Here is a 19,677-nt window from a genome sequence, read left to right on the forward strand (position 1 = left end):
TTGTACACTTGCAGAGCACTTGAAGCACAATTTCTAGTTGACACTTTTCCAATTTGTAGCAAATTTGCGTGGCAAGTCTCTAGCAAGAGCAAAGTTGCAGCGGTGAGTCTACAGCAAGAGCTCTGCAAGTCTACAGTATGAAAATTCAGCCACAGTGACCCCCTGTGGTGGGAGGACTATTGCATAATTGAATCAGAACTTTCAGCAGACTTGCAGAGTATTTGCAAAGAAATTTCATCTGGACTCATGCAATGCGGACTTGCTGGAATTGTGCAACAAACTTGTGAAGCCTGGCAAGTCTAGCAATAGCTTTGCAGGGTCATTTTCAAAATTGCGGCACAATTGCTTGCTATCTGGGTTAAACCCAACTCATTGGGCCCTTTCCCACCTTTCAGCTTCCTCCTCCAGCATTACTTCATGTTTTTTTTTTGTATATACTTACCTTTATTTCAGATGTGTTCAAGACAGTTATGTGACACACAGGGTCCTCTTCAGTATTACCTCAGCAGTGGGCAGTTCTTGATGATGCAGAACACAGCATGCTCCCCTGATGACATCAGCACCCATGTTTTGTAGCTTCTCCAAGCCACTTCTTCAACTCCAATGGATTCCAGGAAGATACCTCAGCATTTATGTAGTCTTTCTGACATCAAGTGTGGGTTTAAGTGACTAGAACCACTTTCACACATTCTATCCTTTTTTTGGACAATCAACATGCCTTAACGCATTCCATCATTATTGAAAAAAGGTGTCTGTACAACTTGTTTGGATATAAATGTTGTGGTGTCTTCCTATCATTCCTCAGAACTGAAGAAGTGGCTACAAAATGCCTTCAACTTTACAGAACAAGTCCAGTTGAATGTGATTACCTACTACTAGATATACCATGACCCAGATATACAATGACCTAGATATACCATGACCTAGATATATCATGACCCGGATATACCATGTCCTAGATATACCATGACCTGGATATACCATGACCCGGATATACCATGTCCTAGATATACCATGACCCAGATATACCATGACCCGGATATACCATGTCCTAGATATACCATGACCTGGATATACCATGACCCGGATATACCATGTCCTAGATATACCATGACCCTGGATATCCCATGGTACTAGATATATCATGACCTGAGAGAACCTTCACAGTCAGCATGTGGAGGTGTGACAATGAGAACTTATGGATATCGGAAGCTCTCATCACACAGACAGATTTTCCATGTGACTGTAAAGTGATTGTTCTTTTCTCATTAAAATACAAATAAATGCCCCTATACATGTATGCCATATGTCAAAATGTATGTTGTGTGAATTAAGATTTATTTTTTATTCATCCATATGGTTGCAAACTTTCTGAAACTCTCACCAACTGCTCTAATCATCTGTGACTATCATAACAGGAGATACTAGATGACAAACTCCCTTTTATAAACATAAATAGAGTAGATGAGCATACACTCTTAGGTAGTGCTACATTTAATTTTGCAAGAACTTATCACCCAGTGCTAAATGAGTAACAATAGATGAGACCACAAATAATATTATATTAAAAGTTCATAAATAAAGTCCATGTGTTAATCCCAAACAATCTCAACAAAATAGCTCATCAGACTATATCCACCACTGTGCTCCAAGTGATTTCCGATCCCCATAAGCTATCGCATTCACCGACTTAATAGACAACAATAGCAACCGTAATTGACGTCAACACGCTGAACCAGATGTAATGCGGGTCGGAAGTGATGTGGGAAGAAAGTATGGTGAGAACACGCTGATCACTGACCGCATGGTTCTGGCGTTATTGACAGCAATTAGTCCATTGATGAGCTTTTAAAATGGGATAACTCTATGTAGGCTATTCTTGTCTCTGAGCCATAGTACACCCCTGTTTGTGTGGAGCATTGAAAGTGGAGCAATTTAATGATTTTGATGAGAGCCTTTGTTATCTATAAAGTTGGTGAGTTCGGTACATTCTGAACAGAGGAAGTCACTTGAAGCACAGTGCTGGATATAGTCTGATGAGCTATTCTGGTCTTAGTGGAGTGGACCACACAATGATTTTTTGAGATTAACACACTTTATTTATTTTTTGGACTTTATTTATGAACTTTAATTTTAATATTATTTTACACAGTGGTGTCATCTAATGTTCCGTATTTAGCACTGGGTGACAAGTTCTTGCAAAATTAGGTGTAGCATTACCTAAGAGTGTATGCTCACCTACTCTATTTATGGTTAGGATTTAATCCTTATATTAAGGTGGCAACATGCTGTAAACACTTTTAATATGTATTTGATTTTAGTTCCTCCTGAGTGTGGGGTACTGGGTTTATATACATTCTCTTTGTGTCTCTTTAGAAAATAGCCATGCAGACCCAGACGCAGGGTTTTAAAATTTATGTGAACCATAACAATGATCTTCTCTTATTTGCTACTTTATGACCTGTTAAATATACCACCAAAAGCATTTTTGTTCCTGACAAAAATCCATTGAGCTTGTACCTTTCCTATGCACTCTGCTGCACCATTATTTTATTAGCAGTGTTATCAGCCCTGAACTACAGAACACGTTCCCTCTGTTTTATGAAGGAGGAGATGTTCTGTAGTCCTGTCTTGGGTGATAACGCTGCTTCTCCATACATACAGTACAGTGAGTGAGTGTTGTTCTAGGAAAGGAAGAATGTTACTGGCAATATCTCCAGGTGAAAATAAAGGAAACAATATTTTTTTTCTTGGGTTTAGACTTTAAGGTGGTTCTAAAGCCTCAAGTTTTTTTTACCTTAATGCATTTTATGCATTAAGGGAGAAGTCCAGCCTGAGCTTTTTAGGCTGGGCTTCTCCTAAGGGTCACAGGAGTACAATGTTTGAACTCCTGTGACCCATTTTCAGCTGAGATTGGTCTGAAGTCCGCTCTCTGCTGACGTCACTGCAATGAGTCGAGGCACCGCGTCATCCCCATTTAGGAAGTCTGCCAGTCCGCCAGGCACCTTGAACGATGGCGAGCCGCTAAAACGGCTGCTCCCCTCCCCTCCACAGCTCAGCGCTCCAATGAGCGTGGAGGAACAGAGCAGGAGAGATGCTGACTGACAGTCAGCAACACTCTGCTCAGGGAGGAGTCAGAACCGAGCCATCCGCAGTGTTCGGTGGCTTGGTTCTCAGTGCAGAGACGCCGGGGGACAGAGGCAGCATCGGCCTGATGCTGCATCCACCTAGGTAAGTATGAATATCCAAAAAACCCATACTTCTGTTTTAAGGTAAAAACATTTTGTGTCACAAACTCCCCTCTCACCCCCCCCTTATACTTACCTGAGCCCCATCACGATCCAGTGCTGTGCATGAGAGCTGCATCTCTCCTGGTTTGTCCCTCCTTCCTGAGAAGATGAATAGCAGCATGAGCCCACTGGCTCCTGCTTTTGTCAATCAACTCCAGTGGCGAGAGAGTGGGGGGCGGGGCCGAGTCTTGCTGTCTGTGTCAATAGACGCAGCAACGGGTCTCGGGAGCGAGCCTGCACGAGTGTCCTCATAGGAATTGACTTCCTATTGGGGGCACCAGCAAGGAAGATCGGGGGCCGCTTTGTGCAAATCTATTGCACAGATAAGGTAAGTATAGACATGTTTATTGTTGTGTGTAGTTTTTGATAGAGGGTAAGGGTAAAACCCCTGTCAGTATTTTTATTTTTTTAAACTAAAAACATTGCTGACTCTTCCCTTCTTTATACAGGACAAAAATAAATTTTATAGTATACACGTTAATACATAACAAAATAAAATAAAATAAAAGCAAAAAAAGAAACACTGAAACAAAAGAAGAAGAGTGACAGCAGAAAAAATAACAAGTGGTCCATTGAGTCTGCCCCTTTTTACATTTTTTTTATTTATTTAGATTGTAAGCTTCATGAACAGGGCCCTCCTATTCCTTCTGTGTTGTGATTGTACTGTCCCTCTTTACATTGTAAACTATTGGCGCTATATAAATCCTGTATAGTAATAATAATAATATTATTAAATTTTTTAAACTTTTTTTGAGTATAGTTTTTCCCAACCATGAGATACAGAATGGTCAATGTTTGCCCTTAATAATTCTTACTGTGTTTTGGACCAAGTTCTGCTTTAGGTTATCATGTTAACTGACCTGAATTCAAGAAATACTCAATCAGTGTGGGAGCAGATAATATATATCTTAAGGAGGCCGGCTAAGAGGCTGAGTGTAGGTGGGATATTACACTATGATTGCTCACAGATATATATGGAAAGTCATTTGTAACTATACTGCTTCCAGGAAGAGCTAGTTAGTAAATGGCAATTACTATTAATAAATCACTCGGCTGGCTTCATACTATATTGTGGTGCAAAAGCTCTCAAGCCAGCAAGGGTCTCTTTATTACATCTGTTTAAAATATTGTGAAAGCTTAATCGTTTCAGGGCTAAATGTAAAGTGACCACATCAGCATTCCTACACGCGGCACACACATATATATATATATATATATATATATATATATATGAAATGCATTCCATTGCAAGAGCTTTCTGGGTCGCTGGTCGCTATGGTAAAAGGATTGGCGATTAATTGATTTTGTCACTTATGGGTGTTTGCTTTGTAAATGCTACATCAACTCCACTACGTAATTATAAGCCTGCCTAAATGAAACAATGGTCTCCTATGAAGGTTTCAAAATTATTAATAATACTTGGTGTGGGATCTTCCTGATCAGTTACCACAAGATAGCTATTCAAATCCATTTTAAGAAACAAAAAAAGGTATACATGTATAAAGATACTAACCAGCATTCAATCCCGCTAGCATGAAGAACCTATCTATAAATTATTTCTGAGATTTAAAATAGAAAACAGGAATTTTAGGTGTGCATTGCTGATATGTCTAAGCCCTTGTACACACGGTCGGAGATTCCGACAACCAAATCCGTCGGATTTTGTCCGAAACTGTTGCATACACACGGTCGGACAAAGTTGTCGGAAAATCAGACATGATGATGTTATTTCGTTACGTCAGGACAACGTTCAGGCTAGTAGCCAATAGCTTTGGTGTAGGAATTTAATCTGAGCATGCATGGCACTTTGTCCGATCGGAATTCTCTTCACATGATCGGAGTATGTCCGATCGGAGCATTTTGTCGGAAAATTTTACCAACAAGTTGGAAAACTTGGTCCGTCAGATACTCCGATGGAAACAGTCCGATGTAGACCACACACAGTCGGAATATCCGACAAAACGGTCCAATCGGACACATTCCGTCGGAATCTCCGACCGTGTGTACAAGGGCTTAGGCAGCTTTTCTCATCCAGGGTTCCATGGTACCATCCGGTTTCTCCAGAGGTTGCCAGGGGTTCCTTGAGCAATGAGCAACTTCTGCCTCTCAGATAAGTTCCCACTGACACCATTGATCTTTTTAGCTATCTGTAAAGGGGAAATTCTTTTAAGGCGCTTTCTTCCCAGTTACCCAGTGTACTGTGAACTGTAGATATAGTAATTATTAGAAGAGACGTCTAATCCAGAAAGTTATTTTAAGAGTTTCTCCATGATATAAAGGTAGAGAAAGGCTGCTCTAAGGCCTTCCGATCATATCAAGATCCCTCTACATACTGTAGTCCAGGGATCTCCAAACTTTCTAAACAAAGGGCCAGTTTACTCTTTGTCAGACTTCATGGGGGCTGGACTGTGGCCATTGGAAGTAGGAAATGTCCTGCCATCAGTGGAAGTAAACAATGCCCCATTTTTGGTGTCAGTGAGAGGAATTGTGCCCTATCATTGGTGGCATTGGGTGGGAAGAGGCATGCCCCATTGTTGGTGTCACTAAGAAGAATTATGCCCTATCATTGGGAGGAACTATGCCCCTTTATTGGTGTCAGGGGGGAATTATGCCCCATAGTTGGTGTCAGAGGATTAAATATTGCCCCAAGGGCTGGATGAAAGCAAGAAAAGGGGTGCCCTTTTTTGCCCTCAGGCCGCAGTTTGGAGACCACTGGTGCATTCTATGTGAGAGCTTGCTTGCCAGCAATAAACTCTCTCATGCTTAAATCCAAGTTTACCAAACTTCCCCCAGTACATGGAAAATGAAGGAGCAGCAACACACTGATAAGGTCATCACTCTACTCTCTCCACCTGTCGGCAAGTTCATACTAATTATTGACAGTGCTGCTGACAGTGAATGCTGCAGCTTATAACAGGTCAAGTGTTTGCTAATTATATATACAATTACATTTACTAATTATATTTATTACAGGTATTTACATAGGGCCAAAATGTACACTGCTTTACATACTACATATTCACAACAGTTCCTGCCCTGTGGGAGCTTACTGTCTGAGGTTCCTATCTCACATACATTTGCATACAAGGGCTAATGTACGAAGGGTAACATAATACCATAGTGGAGTCCAGCTAATAATATGAGGCGCAGGAAGTGTTAGAGGGGCCAGACACCAAACTGATCGGCTAGCCAGCCAAACAGTCGAACAATGAATGGGTGGCAGTCAGTTGTACATGAAGGGAGGGGAGAGTCAATGGTGTCAATATTTATAAACTAGTAGAAAGATGTTATGTCAATTGGACTAGCCAGACTAGTCTAGTTAAATACCACTGGGTATGTCTGAAACATTATGCTATTGATTATTGAGTATCAATATATAAAGTTTGGATAATTGACTCCCAAACATCTCAAAATGGACCTGGATTTCTTTATCTAGAGAGGCCTCCACCCACTCCATGGAAAATAAAAGATTTTTTCTATTAACAAATACATAAAGGAAGGGGGGACGATTAGATCCAGTTATGCAAAATTATCAAATTTTTTTAAAGATTTTTTCTTATTGACTGAGCTACAAATTTTACAGATTTGTTGTCACTGAGCATTTCATGTCAGTGACAAGACAGCCAGTGACAATCGCTCGACATTCACCTTCATGGGTTAGCTGCAAATTGTCGAAGAAGAGTCATTTGTAGCTGACCACACCAGTCTAATAATGTTGCACTAGTCTAACTGGTAGCGGTAGCAAATCACTTCTTAGCAACAAGTCACCAACAACTGTAGTAAATAAATTGCCAACTACAAAATGCTGGCATTAGCTATTTGTAGCAGTGAGGTATGGTTTTCTTTTTTGCTGTTGACCAGACCACAAAAAAAAAATAACTTGTCAATTCTACATTTTTTTGTAGGACAAAAAAAGGATAATGAAGACATATCCAAGCGCTTGTAATTAATATGTGCAGATTAACAAAAGTTGCCGTGTGGAATTATTGGGTCAGGAACTAATAGCCATTTCCATCAATGTTTTTTTTTTTTTTAAATAAACTTTCCAGTTTTAATATTAAAAATATTTTACTGTGCTCAGGTGACCTTAGATACCTTGATCGGGCATCTTTCACTCCAAGTGCTGGGCAGAGCCTATTCAGAAGGCAAGAAGATGATGCTCTAATGCAGGGGTCTTCAAACTATGCCCTCCAGGTGTTCAAGAACTATAATTCCCATCATGTCTAGTCATGTCTGTGAATGTCAGAGTTTTACAATGCCTCATGGGACGTGTAGTTCTGCAACAGCTGGTTTGGGGATCCCTGCTCTAGTGGAAGCACTAGGGTTGATTTAAGGGACTTACACATGGGCCAAATACTGTATCGGGCGGCATCAACAGGTTCAAAGGAAACCAGCCGACATTCAGCCCATGTGTACGGCAGCTGCTCCGACAGAAGCTGGCTCCGGTCTAATGCATATGAAAAGGTCTGCCGATCAGCACCCAATCAGCGCTCTCAGCTAATGGCTCAGAGCTCTTACCGGTGTGATCTAGCGGGGGACTGTCCCCCTGTCAGAACACAGTAGCTCAGATGGGGAGATCACTGTTCTAACATGGGATAGTTAGTACGGCAGCTCCTCCTGAGCTCTTCAGTTTTTTTCATTCAGCCCCCTGGGTTGAACAAAAAAGAAGCGGATAGTGTGCACCAGGCTTTATTAAAGGCAAAGAGACTGTTCACTTTGCAAGGGAATTTGCCCCATAGTTTAGCGAATGAATCAAACCTTTGCTGACTTCCATTATCTAATCATATGCAAGCAAAAAATATGTATTTTTTCCCTTGTACATCATTGGGTATTCTTTGTTTGCAACGTGAAACCATACAGTAGCACATTAACTATGCTCTGAGGAAAATTCCCTTGCAAAGTGCAACTTCCCTTGCAGTAAAAGGCTCTATTTGTAAATCAGCCCCACTCTATCTGTGGCTGACAACGCTTCTAGGCTGCTGGGTGCAGACATGATGATGTGATTTGTTTACATGAAAGTGGAGATGCACTGGAGGGCCAACAACAGAACTTCTAATTTAGCTGCTTTGCATTTCCATGATCCTCCACAGGAGGCAAGGCATTAACGCAAGCACTGGCAGGATCAACAGAAAGAAAAACTTAAAATAGGAAGAGAAGTTTACAATGATATTGTAAATGACTAGGTTATGAAAGGAGGATGTATTTGTTGAATAATGATTGATTTTGGGTTCTACTTTAACAACAAAAAAAATAAAAACAGAGATAAATATACTGTACATATTTAAAATTAAAAATGAAATACCGGTATATTTAAATTAAAATTGTAATTAAAATAAAAATAAAAAATATTAATAAAATATAAATAAATAATATATTACAAAATTGAATAAGTGTCAAAACAACAAAACCCATGCCAATGCCAACAGGTGTGTATCTAGTATCATTATTTGATTACTGACTAATACTATGATCAATTGACTTTAGTTTACAAATCTGTGTAAAGAGATCACATTTATTGACTTATATAATGAGAGAATATCTGACTGATAGTCATATTGCGGCACTGATCTGTTAATTGCATAGTGAGCAACATTATATATTATAATGCCATTACTTATCATTATATAATAATTATAATATTAATAAATGGCTGTGATATGTTGAGATTGTTGTTTTTTTTTTTTTAAATCCAAAGTTTTCTCTCCAGCTGAAACCTTAGAATGATGGAAAAAACTGAGGACAACGCATTAAATTTAGTTACCATAATGGGTATTAATCAGAGCATCTTGTGTATTCCAGGACTAAACAAGAAGCCTCTACGCTCTTCATTTGAGTGATAAGATAACATGTCCTTAGCGTGTACAAGAGGCCATGTGATCCACAAGAAAATTGCTTAGTCAGCATGGGCTAGCAAAACACACACAGACAGGAAAAGACGATGATAAACTATCCGCCATGCCAGGGAGGAATAGAATGGTTGCGTTTGTTATTCGATAAGGTTTAAAACCATTTATTTATTACAGGTACTCATATAACACAAAGAATTTGCGCAGCGCTTTACATATTAAACATTCACATTGGTCCCTGTCCTCAGGGAGTTCACAATCTAAGGTCTCTACTTCACAGATTGAGGTACTATTTCAAAAAACATAAAAGTGTTTTAATAAACTGCGTAATTGGATAACATGGGGTACTTTTTTATTGGATAACAATATAAAGGAATCATAATTCAAATGGTTTCTGGTGGCCTTCAAAGGTTCATTTATAGTCAACATTACTGAAGCTCCTTTCAACTATCCGGGTCCTATTTTGTGCCAAAAAAAACAGCCCTTCATTATTATATTACTTTTTTTCAGAAAAACAATGAAAAAAGTATAATAAAAATTGAAAAGTGACCATGCACAAATAATGTTCAAATAAACTATAAAGGAAAAAACACAGATATAGAGGGCACTAAATACTCAAAATGTACCCTTAAATAAAAAATATACCTTCTAACTACAGAAGAAAAGTTGATCACTTTTTTAATGCAAATTCCACCTAAGCTGCCCAGTGAGCAAATTTCTGCTGACAGTGGAATCAGTTTTGCTGAATTTGCTCATCCCTATTGCCTGGTGATTAGACTGGATTTTGGATTGGCCAATTTGCCTATACAGGAGCTGTGTTCCCTCATTGAAGAAGTAATAGTTATGCGAAACCATCAAGTTTCACCTGGGAAGTGGTAAACCCGTGTATATGACTACCTAGCAATGGCAATCAATATCATCCGAGTGATCTAAGCTGCTAATCACCACCCATCTATGGCAATGCTTGCAGATGTTTTGTTCTTGGCCTCAAAAACCGTTTCATCAATTGATCAACAAATCAATTAATCAATAAGTCTGTTCATTATTTGGTCCACATGCTGGTTAATTAGGGGACAAATTAGGCCTTTTTAAACAAAACTTGACACCCACCACCACCACATGGGAGAATGTCACCACTATTTGGTTTAATAATGGGCATGGATTTTGGTCAGAATGGGGAACCCGCATTGGATCCCTGTTGAGATACCTCCTGGAAGAAGAAACAGCATACAGTTTATCCTAAAATATCACTTTTAGACAGAGCCAGCCTGAAAACTGCTTTAAAATTTAGGGTGTGCTTTAATCTCACTTTCGGGGAATTCTACTAAAATCTAGCTACTTTCCCCTGCAAAGAAGAAACACCAATGTGAACAGCAAGTTGTCGTTGCGGAAGTTATATGGTTGTGCGTGTTGGTATGATCTCTAAAACTCAATCTTAAAATCAATTTGATTACCTCTCTGAATTAAATATGCACAACTGAGAGCAATTTCAGTCAATACAAATCAGGTTAAGTACTCCACTGTGTACAAACCCATTATATAACAAGCAACTACTTGACCGAGGATGCAAATAAACACATTGTCGTGTCTGGCTATAGTAACATGTATTTAACTTCTTTAATGGTCCATGTGTAAGAAGTTGTTTTAATTGACCTTGTTATTAAGTAATGACTGGCTTCAAAAGAATTTGACCAGAGTTGGTTCCTAACACCTATAGAGCACTCCTCACACTCCCAGGCCCAATGGCTTAGTATACTGGAAACCTTAGTTAAATATTTGCTTTGCTGAGTACTCATAGCATTGCTGCCTGCATTCTTTGTCAGGGCTTGAAGGTCAGTAACTTCCTTCTGTCTGTGGGTGAGAGATCGTTGATATTGTGAACTGATTTATTTTACTTTATTTGGGAGGGATCCCATTAGGCTGCTATAAAAGTGAAGAATGTAAGAGCTAATTAAATTAATTTTTACATGTTAATGTTTGACTACTATATCAAGATGCCCTATACTGACAGCATAATGGGGATCTGAACCGTTGCAGTCACACAGAGGGTTCTCTGTGGCCTGACATGCGTCTTGTACAGTGATACAATCAACAAAACTGGGTAGCAACCAGTACACTATGAATGAAGCGCAGTTTGGTGATGCCAATTGAAGGGAAGGTGGCATGAAGCCCTGCATTCACAGTATGTGCTTGATCATCTAAGGGCTGCTTTTAGAAATACAACTTTAGCAAGGACCTGGACTTTAAAGGTTTAAGAAGAATGAATGGCAGACCAGCCAGCCCATATCTAGCTATTAAACCACAGTTGAAGTTGTAGCTTTAGATATGCAGTCAGATATTGTACTAATAACTTAAATTTTTTACCTCTACTTTCCTGTTACAGCCATTGCAGAAGGTGTCGAAATATGACTGCACAGTCCAATAAGCACCAGAGTTAGACCTAGTGAACTTGGTCATCTGCACTCAGTAATGTCCCAGAACTGGTCAGACACACCTCCTATCTTCCTCTGTGTGCAGACATTTGTAAAGAGGGGTGTGACTGTTACTCAGCTCTGCACGGACAGAGCACTGGATTAGATGTATGCAAAGAGGCATTTTCACTAAAAATTACATAATTTGGGCTTTAATAAGGGTGTCTTACTGTAAGATATATTTCAGAGATTACATTACAAACCAGAAAAACGTATTTCCAGCTACATACGTTTAACATCAATATACCCCCAGAAATCATTTTAGTGTCATTCGATTTTAAGCCATGCAGGCATCTGTATGTTTTCCTTTGCTTTCCTATGGGTAAACCACTAGGGGGTTTAGGCTGTTTTGGGTTGCGTTACCCAGCTTGTGTAAAGATAATCTTGAACCATCCAAGATACCAGAAGTACCAGAATTGCATAGGAAAATACAAAGGCTCTGGTTAAGGCTTCCCCACACAGAAATGAACATTGTGTAGTTTTTGGTTAGTACTAAAAATAATTTTACCAAAATCACCAGTTCAGTCCAACTACTGTGAATAAACCTGAGCCAAATGATAGTTTGCCCCCCCCCCCCCCCCCCCATAGCACACAATAAATAAGGAATCCAGTGTGTGCCAACTTTATTATGTCATAGTGAGGGCGGCAAGGCACTCACTACAGGTGTAATATCTCTCTGAGTTGTAAGGAGCTGAAAGGTGATCCAACACACCGGTGTTCGCCGAAAACAAGAACAAATCACCTCTGGGTAGGTCTGGCTGTCAACTGACTAATAAAATCTTTAATGCTAACAGTAGACCTATATAACCCAGATAAATGCTGGCGCCTGTCTGCAGGTGTAATCACTACCACAGGTAATAAAGCCATATCATTAATGGTAAATCAATATATATGCACGTCTTTATCTTTAACAGGCCGCACCCCTTCTGAGGGCACATGGGCCAATCAGAAGGTGGAAGTGTCATCTAACTATCTATACTGATGACTTAAGTCAACTATGGAAAAACACAGTTCGCTGTGTAAGGTGAATTTTTATCTAGGCGAGTTTCTCTGACATTGCTTACAATGGATTTCAAAACTAAACACTATGTAAATGACTTGTGATACCACTAACTCAAGAATAAAAATCCTGATTAGGCTCAACCATCCCTATTGGTGAACAAAACATGCCATAGCCTTCTGTATATACCAAATTAACAAAATATTTATTAGGAAAAAAGTAAGTTTAGAAATGACACATTAAAATCATCATACAATTGTGCATACTGATAAAACACCATGGCCGCCTCTTGAATCGTGTAGCTCAAACCACATAATAGTCAGAAATTGTAAATAGAATAATACCCCACACCCACCCTAGTCAGGTGGAAGGAGAGGGTATGGGTTATATGTGTGTATATGACACCAGGATTTCTAGTAATTGTTCCTGCAAAGGAAATGAAAGATGCTCCAGGGATCCTGTTTGCAGAAAAATTGGACAATGGATTGTGGGATTCCAGAAATTTTTTATGCAATCCGGACAAGATAGAGGCCTAAAGGGGGTATTAAATGCAATCTATACACTGGGGGGAGAACCTCTGGGGGAATCTAGGATGGAAAAGTACCTAAGGGTCCTAATAGATGATAGGCTCAGCAATGACATGTAATGCCAAGCTGCTGCTAACAAAGCAAACAGAATATTGGCATGCATTAAAAACAGGATTAGTTCCGGAGATAAAACGATAATTCTCCCGCTCTACAAGACTCTGGTCCGGCCGCACCTGGAGTATGCTGTCCAGTTCTGGGCACCAGTCCTCAGGAAGGATGTACTGGAAATGGAGCGAGTACAAAGAAGGGCAACAAAGCTAATAAAGGGTCTGGAGGATATTAGTTATGAGGAAAGGTTGCGAGCACTGAACTTATTCTCTCTGGAGAAGAGACGCTTGAGAGGGGATATGATTTCAATATACAAATACCATACTGGTGACCCCACAATAGGGATAAAACTTTTTCACGGGAGGGAGTTTAACAAGACTCGTGGCCACTCATTAAAATTAGAAAAAAATAAGTTTAACCTTAAACTACCTAGAGTGTTCTTTACTGTAAGAGCGGCAAGGATGTGGAATCCCCTTCCACAGGCGGTGATCTCAGCGGGGAGCATCGATAGTTTCAAGAAACGATTAGATAAGCACCTGAATGACCGCAACATACAGAGATATACAATGTAATACTGACATATAATCACACACATAGGTTGGACTTGATGGACTTGTGTCTTTTTTCAACTCACCTACTATGTAACTATGTATTGGTGTGTAGTTGAATGTGCTTAAAATTGTAACAGTGGTCCAGAGGAGGTATGGATGTCAGGAACAAGTTTGAAATAACATGAAATTTATGACTCCACACAGTCACTTGTCCTGAGCTGCCTCCCTCGTACTGTATCGTAAGCTCACAAGCATTGTCACATAACAGATTTTACCAGGATCTGCACAGCAGAAACAGCAGAAGGATACATTTCGAGAAACGCTATAGATATTAAAAGACATATAATAAAGCTGAACTCCAACCACAAAAATGTAAGGGGGTACCAAATGAAATATTTCCTCTCCTATTGCAGTGGAAACTGTAGCATTTTGAATTTCACACAACTTTTTGTACCAATGACAGCAGTCACCATGTATGTACAAATGTATGCAGCAAAAAAAAAGTCAGTAGTATTTTTATTTTTTTTTGCAGCAAAAAAAAAGTCAGTAGTATTTTTTATTTTTTTTGCTGGCTAGTTCAACCACAATGAACCACAATGTTTATATATTGCCCATGTTCGTGTTACGGGGTATACAGGTTTTAAAAGTTCTTTCACTGTGGAAAACATTCTATGGAGACTAACGTGAAACTCTCTCCATTTGGGGGAGATTTCTTTTATTTCCTGTTGTGTCTTTGGGACAGAAAGGGAAGGAATATCTGCTTGGCAGTATGCAAAGTCTGGCTTTGCATAACCTTTACAGGCAATAAAAGGAAATTTGGGACAGCACCTGTTTGGAGCAGAGGAATGCTGTGGATGTATGTTGGGCCTTTTGATGGGGCTCTATTTTCTTTTCTATCCTGGGCTACACTGTTAGAAGCTGTATGCCTCTTTCCCCTTTGGAAGCTTAAATGCTGTGATTATATTTCTTCATCATAGGACTGACTGATTTAGTTCTTCCTGGTGCCCACCCTGCGATCCCCATTGCTGGATTTGATGCCCCCCTTTCTGCTCTCTGTACCTGAACAAACAGGATTCTAATTAACTTGTTTATTACATACATGATAGATCAAAATATGCCTCACAGCTCCTGAAGAAGCAATTAGCGAAAGATGTTGAGCCAAAGGGCATTTATATAGCTTTATTTAGCTCTATATTGAATATATTGTTGCAATTATGTTGTGATAATTCTAAATGTGTTTATTTGTTCTTGAGAGTCAACATCTGTTCGCCCTTTTTAAAATTTGAGATTTCTCTTATTTCCTGTTGTGTCTTTGGGGCAGAAAGTGAAGGAATATCTGCTCAGCGGTATTCAAAATTTACAGGCATTAAAGGGAAAACCGTCAGAAAAGAAAGATAGACTCTGCTATTACTGACTTGTTTTTGAAGGGGAACTGACTGCCATCCTAATCACTCCTTTACTACTACATAGGTTACTGACCTGAAGCAAGCATGTGTACACTAAGTAATTGGACACTTTATTGCATGCATATTGGTTCCAGGTCACCAATTCACTAAACAGTGAAGTAGGGATAAGTATGACAGCCACTGAATGAAAAAAAAATTTCAACAGCATCTTCCATGTCTCTTAAAGCAGAGCCCCAGGCTCTCCCCCAAAAAATTAAAAGTCAGCAGCTGACTACTTAATGTAGCTGCTGACTTTTAATGTTAGGACACTTACCTGTCCAGGAATCCAATGGCATCCTCAACCAAGCCGATTTCCAATCGGCTATCGGGTGCTGGCTCAGCCAACTTGACTAAGGGAAACTGGCAGTAAAGCCTTGCACCTGCACAGCCGGCTTCCTACTGTGCATGCGTGAAACGCGCTGCACTTTGGAAATGGGCCGGCTGCGGGGGGAGGAGGGTGTTAATGGGCCGGCTGCGGGGGGGAGGAGGATGTGAATGGGCCGGCTGTGGGGGAAGGAGGAAGGGGCTCAATGGTGAAAACCAGGTACCCGCTCCTTTCCCCCCGAAAGGTGGCAAATGTGGCAGTGGAGGGGGGGATGAGGCAGACAAGTGTAGCTTCCTCTTTTGGGTGGAGCTCCGCTTAAACTGTCAGCCCCCCCAGAGGAGGAGCTCCAGTCTCCCCCAAATAAAAGTCAGCAGCTGCAATTACTGTAACTGCTGACATTCTATATAAGGATACTTAAGTGTCCAGGAATCCAGTGATGTCTTCACTGAAGCCGATTCTTCAGTTGGCTGCAGGTGCAGGCACCAGCATTTTAGGTACGGGAAACCGTCAGTGAATCCTGACAGTTTCTTATTGCGCTTTGTGAATGGCCCCACAGTCTTCTGGGACCTGTGATGTGTCCCAGAAGGCTGCAGGGGGAAGGAGCTAGCCATGGGAGTGGGTTCCTGGTTTTGTCAAAACCTGTCAACCCAGGTACCCACTATCCCCCTACAAACACAAAGTGTCAAATGTGGCAGTGGAGGGGGGGAGGAGGATGCTCAGATTAGCCAAACATGTTTATACTTAAAGCTAGCCATATGCGCATAGATTCCTAATATATCTGCACTGCCGGACAGCACCTGCACAGTGGTTGCATCTGATTGGGCTCTAAATTTTTCAGTTAAAGTCTGTGGAGCTGGGTGGTGCCAGTAACCACCCATTGCTCGAATTTTCTAATTTAAACTTTGTATATCCAGCTTAAGAAGGGCAAACTGTGGAAAGACAACTCTGGATTTTCTTAGAAGGTTGTTAGGAAAAAAAATAACGAGAGCAACCAATTCTTTCACCTTGAAGGGGTCGATCAGGGGGATTTTGGTCATTAAGTGCTTATACTTATACAATAACCACAGCCCGTCTGAGATGGAGAAGGTCATCCTATATCCATAGCACCTTTGCACATAAAGCAACATTTTAGTTAAAGGTTTACCGGTCCTTTAATGAAAGAAAGTGCTCTAATTAAACATAAACTACAATTACATTTGATTAGATCAGCCTTTTTTTTTATTGCCAAAGTAGCCCTTTTCCCATTCCATCAATACATTTTGCTAGAGCAAAGCTGAAATAAGTCCAGAGTATCTGCAAACAGATCTGCTTCCAACACAAAAATAGCTTTAATTGAATTGATTCCAGCAGAGGAATAACAATTAGATGGTGACCATTGTGTAGAAGTGTGAAGTAATTAAACTAATCTGATTGCTCAATTAGAGCTTTATGCAGCTAGCGGTGGAAGAAGTGGACTGAGGGGCATCTTAAAGTATGAAAGCCATCAGGATATCGAGCTCAGCCATTCTTGGGAGGTAAAATAAAGCATTCAAACTATTACTTAATTGAGTAGCCATTGTGCATGGTGATAGAGGGAGGATACAACTTTCTAACATATAATGCAACTATCCAAACGAGGCACCTGTATTCATTTTAAACTTCCCCAGTAATCCTGTATTCCTTTTAAACTTCTCATTAAACTAAGGTTGTTCATGCAAAGTCCTATTTTATTAGGAATTTTATAGTTTTCCCAGAGTTTTCATTCATACGAAGGCCCAAAAGGAAACCACAGTATACAATTTCTGCAGTGAGGGCCTGTTTAGAGTTGGTCAAGTGCCTACAGACATACAAATATTCCCCCATTTGACTACAACAAGTAAACGTTGTCCTTGATGGAGAAAGTAACAGGTTCACTTTAATGTAGCCCAGTCATGTGTGCGCAGTCATGTTGGAATAAGAAGGGATCATCCCCAAACTGTTCCCACAAAGTTGGGAGCATTAAATTGTCCAAAATGTCTTGGTATGCTGCCGCCTTACGAGTTCACTTCACTGGCACTAAGGGGCCAAGCCCAACCCCTGAAAAACAACCCCACACCATAATCCCCCCTTCACCAAATGATTTGGACCAGTGCATAAAGCAGGGTCCATAAAGACACGGATGAGCGAGTTTGGGGTGGAGCAATTTGATTGGTATGCCCAGAGTCCTGACCTCAACCCGGTAGAATACCTTTGGGATGAATTAGAGCGGATACTGCAAGCCAGGCCTTCTGGAAGAATGGTCAAACATTCCCATAGACACACTTCACACCTTTTGGAAAGCCGTCCCAGAAGAGTTGAAGCTGTTATAGCTGCAAAGGGTGGGCCAACTCAATATTGAACCCTAACGGATTAAGACTTGGATGCCATTAAAGTTCATGTGCATGTAAAGGCAGATGTCCCAATACTTTTGACAATATAGTGTGTGTGTTTGTGTATATATATATATATATATATATATATATACATATATTAGCCACTTTTGGATTTTTATTTAGAATGTATATAAATGTCTTTCCCCTGAACACATCTAGCTCTATGATTAAAGCAGAGAGGATTAAAAACGCGTTAATGAAGGCACTCTTGAGGTGGCAGCGCATAGGATATACTGTTTTGCTAAATAAGCTTGCTGGAGGAGTGGGGGTTGGGGACGGAATGGAACATGCCTTTGTGTTTGTGTTCTAGCACCCAGTGTGACCACAGTGCAAGGAGCTTGTTTAAAGCTTGGAAACAGTGGACTGTAGGTGAGCGACAATGCACGTTACATACTTCGGTACTATGGGAAGCGATTATGAATGGCACACCAACACACCATGCTGGTGCACTGCAGAGCATAGGAACGCACTGCCAGTAGTGGTGTATTCATTATTTTTGGTGCATTTTTGGTGTCTTAATAACCTGCTGTAAGGCAACTCACATTGCCTCGATGTGTGCGTTAAAACACAACAGTAATGTGAATGTGAAAGGATTGCTACACCCTTCAAAGAACCAGCATCAGTAAAATACATAGTTAGGAAAGGGCCCCTCTACAAGAACATCCCCCCACTTCTCAATTTATTAGATGAAATATTAAGAGCATCATAAAAAATGCCCAAATGTATATCCTCATGTTAAAAGGGCCTCCTGGCACTCCTGTAAGACATGGCATTGCCCAGAATCTTTCCTCTGGTTGGAAGGGGTTACTTGACACTCTTCTAAAACATGACCTTAAGCAAAAGTCCTTCCTCCTGTTAAAAAAAGGCTGTCTAAGACTCTTGTAAAAGATGGTGGTACCTACAAGTCTTTTATCCTGTTGATAAGGGCTACCTGGTGCCCTAGTAAATCATGGTGTTACCCATTATGCTCTCCTCCCACTGGAAGGGGCTACCAAGTACCCTAGTAAAACATGGTGCTCCTTAGAATTCCTGTCTCCCATTGGAAGGGGCTAACCAGTACTCTCATAAAACATAGTGTTAGGCAGAAGTCCTTTCTCCTGTTGGAAGAAGATACCTGGCACGCTAGTATAACATGGTGTTACCCAGAAGTCCTTCATTCTGTTGGAAGTGTATACCTGGCACTGTTGCAAACTTTATTCCAATATGATTCAGATTCAGTGGCAAAATTGCAAGAACATTAATTCAACAGGAGTTCCACCATCACAAATGATACCTCTGTGAGCAAATAGCAAGAGCAAAAAAGAAAATCCTTTAAGGCTTAATAAGGATCCAGAAAGCTGGTTCTCACTTAATCACTTAATTGCCTGCTATATGCTGCATAAATGAGCCGAAACTGAAAGGGGAGACTTGTGTCACCCCTTAGTGCTCCTCATTCTCTACACAGAGCCATTTCCCTCTGAAGGAAATTAATGATGAGATAAGAAAAATGACAAATATACATCTACAATGTGGGGCTGGGACTCAGCTACTTTGAATAATTTATTTCACACAGACCATCGTGCCAGCATCTAAAAGATATTGTATTACAGGCTGGCAGCAACATCACTTCTGAGAGGGCTTGTGCAGATTTCTTGCATTATTCATTATCATCTGGATCATGTGGATGTGTTTGAGGAAGGCATGAGGATTGCTAGGACTTGTGGTTCCCATAAGAGCTGCAAATA

At 40.3% G+C, this 19,677-nt stretch overlaps 1 protein-coding gene across 2 annotated transcripts in view; it reads right to left on the reverse strand.

The window, feature by feature from the left end:
* ONECUT2 (one cut homeobox 2) overlaps positions 1-19,677 on the reverse strand; it is a 72,788-nt gene that overhangs the window by 17,292 nt on the left and 35,819 nt on the right. The window lies entirely within an intron of this gene.

The sequence above is a fragment of the Lithobates pipiens genome, unplaced genomic scaffold (genome assembly GCF_037356315.1).
Source record: "Lithobates pipiens isolate NorthernLeopardFrog02 unplaced genomic scaffold, aLitPip1_a1.2 Scaffold_3, whole genome shotgun sequence".
Classification (NCBI taxonomy): domain Eukaryota; kingdom Metazoa; phylum Chordata; class Amphibia; order Anura; family Ranidae; genus Lithobates; species Lithobates pipiens.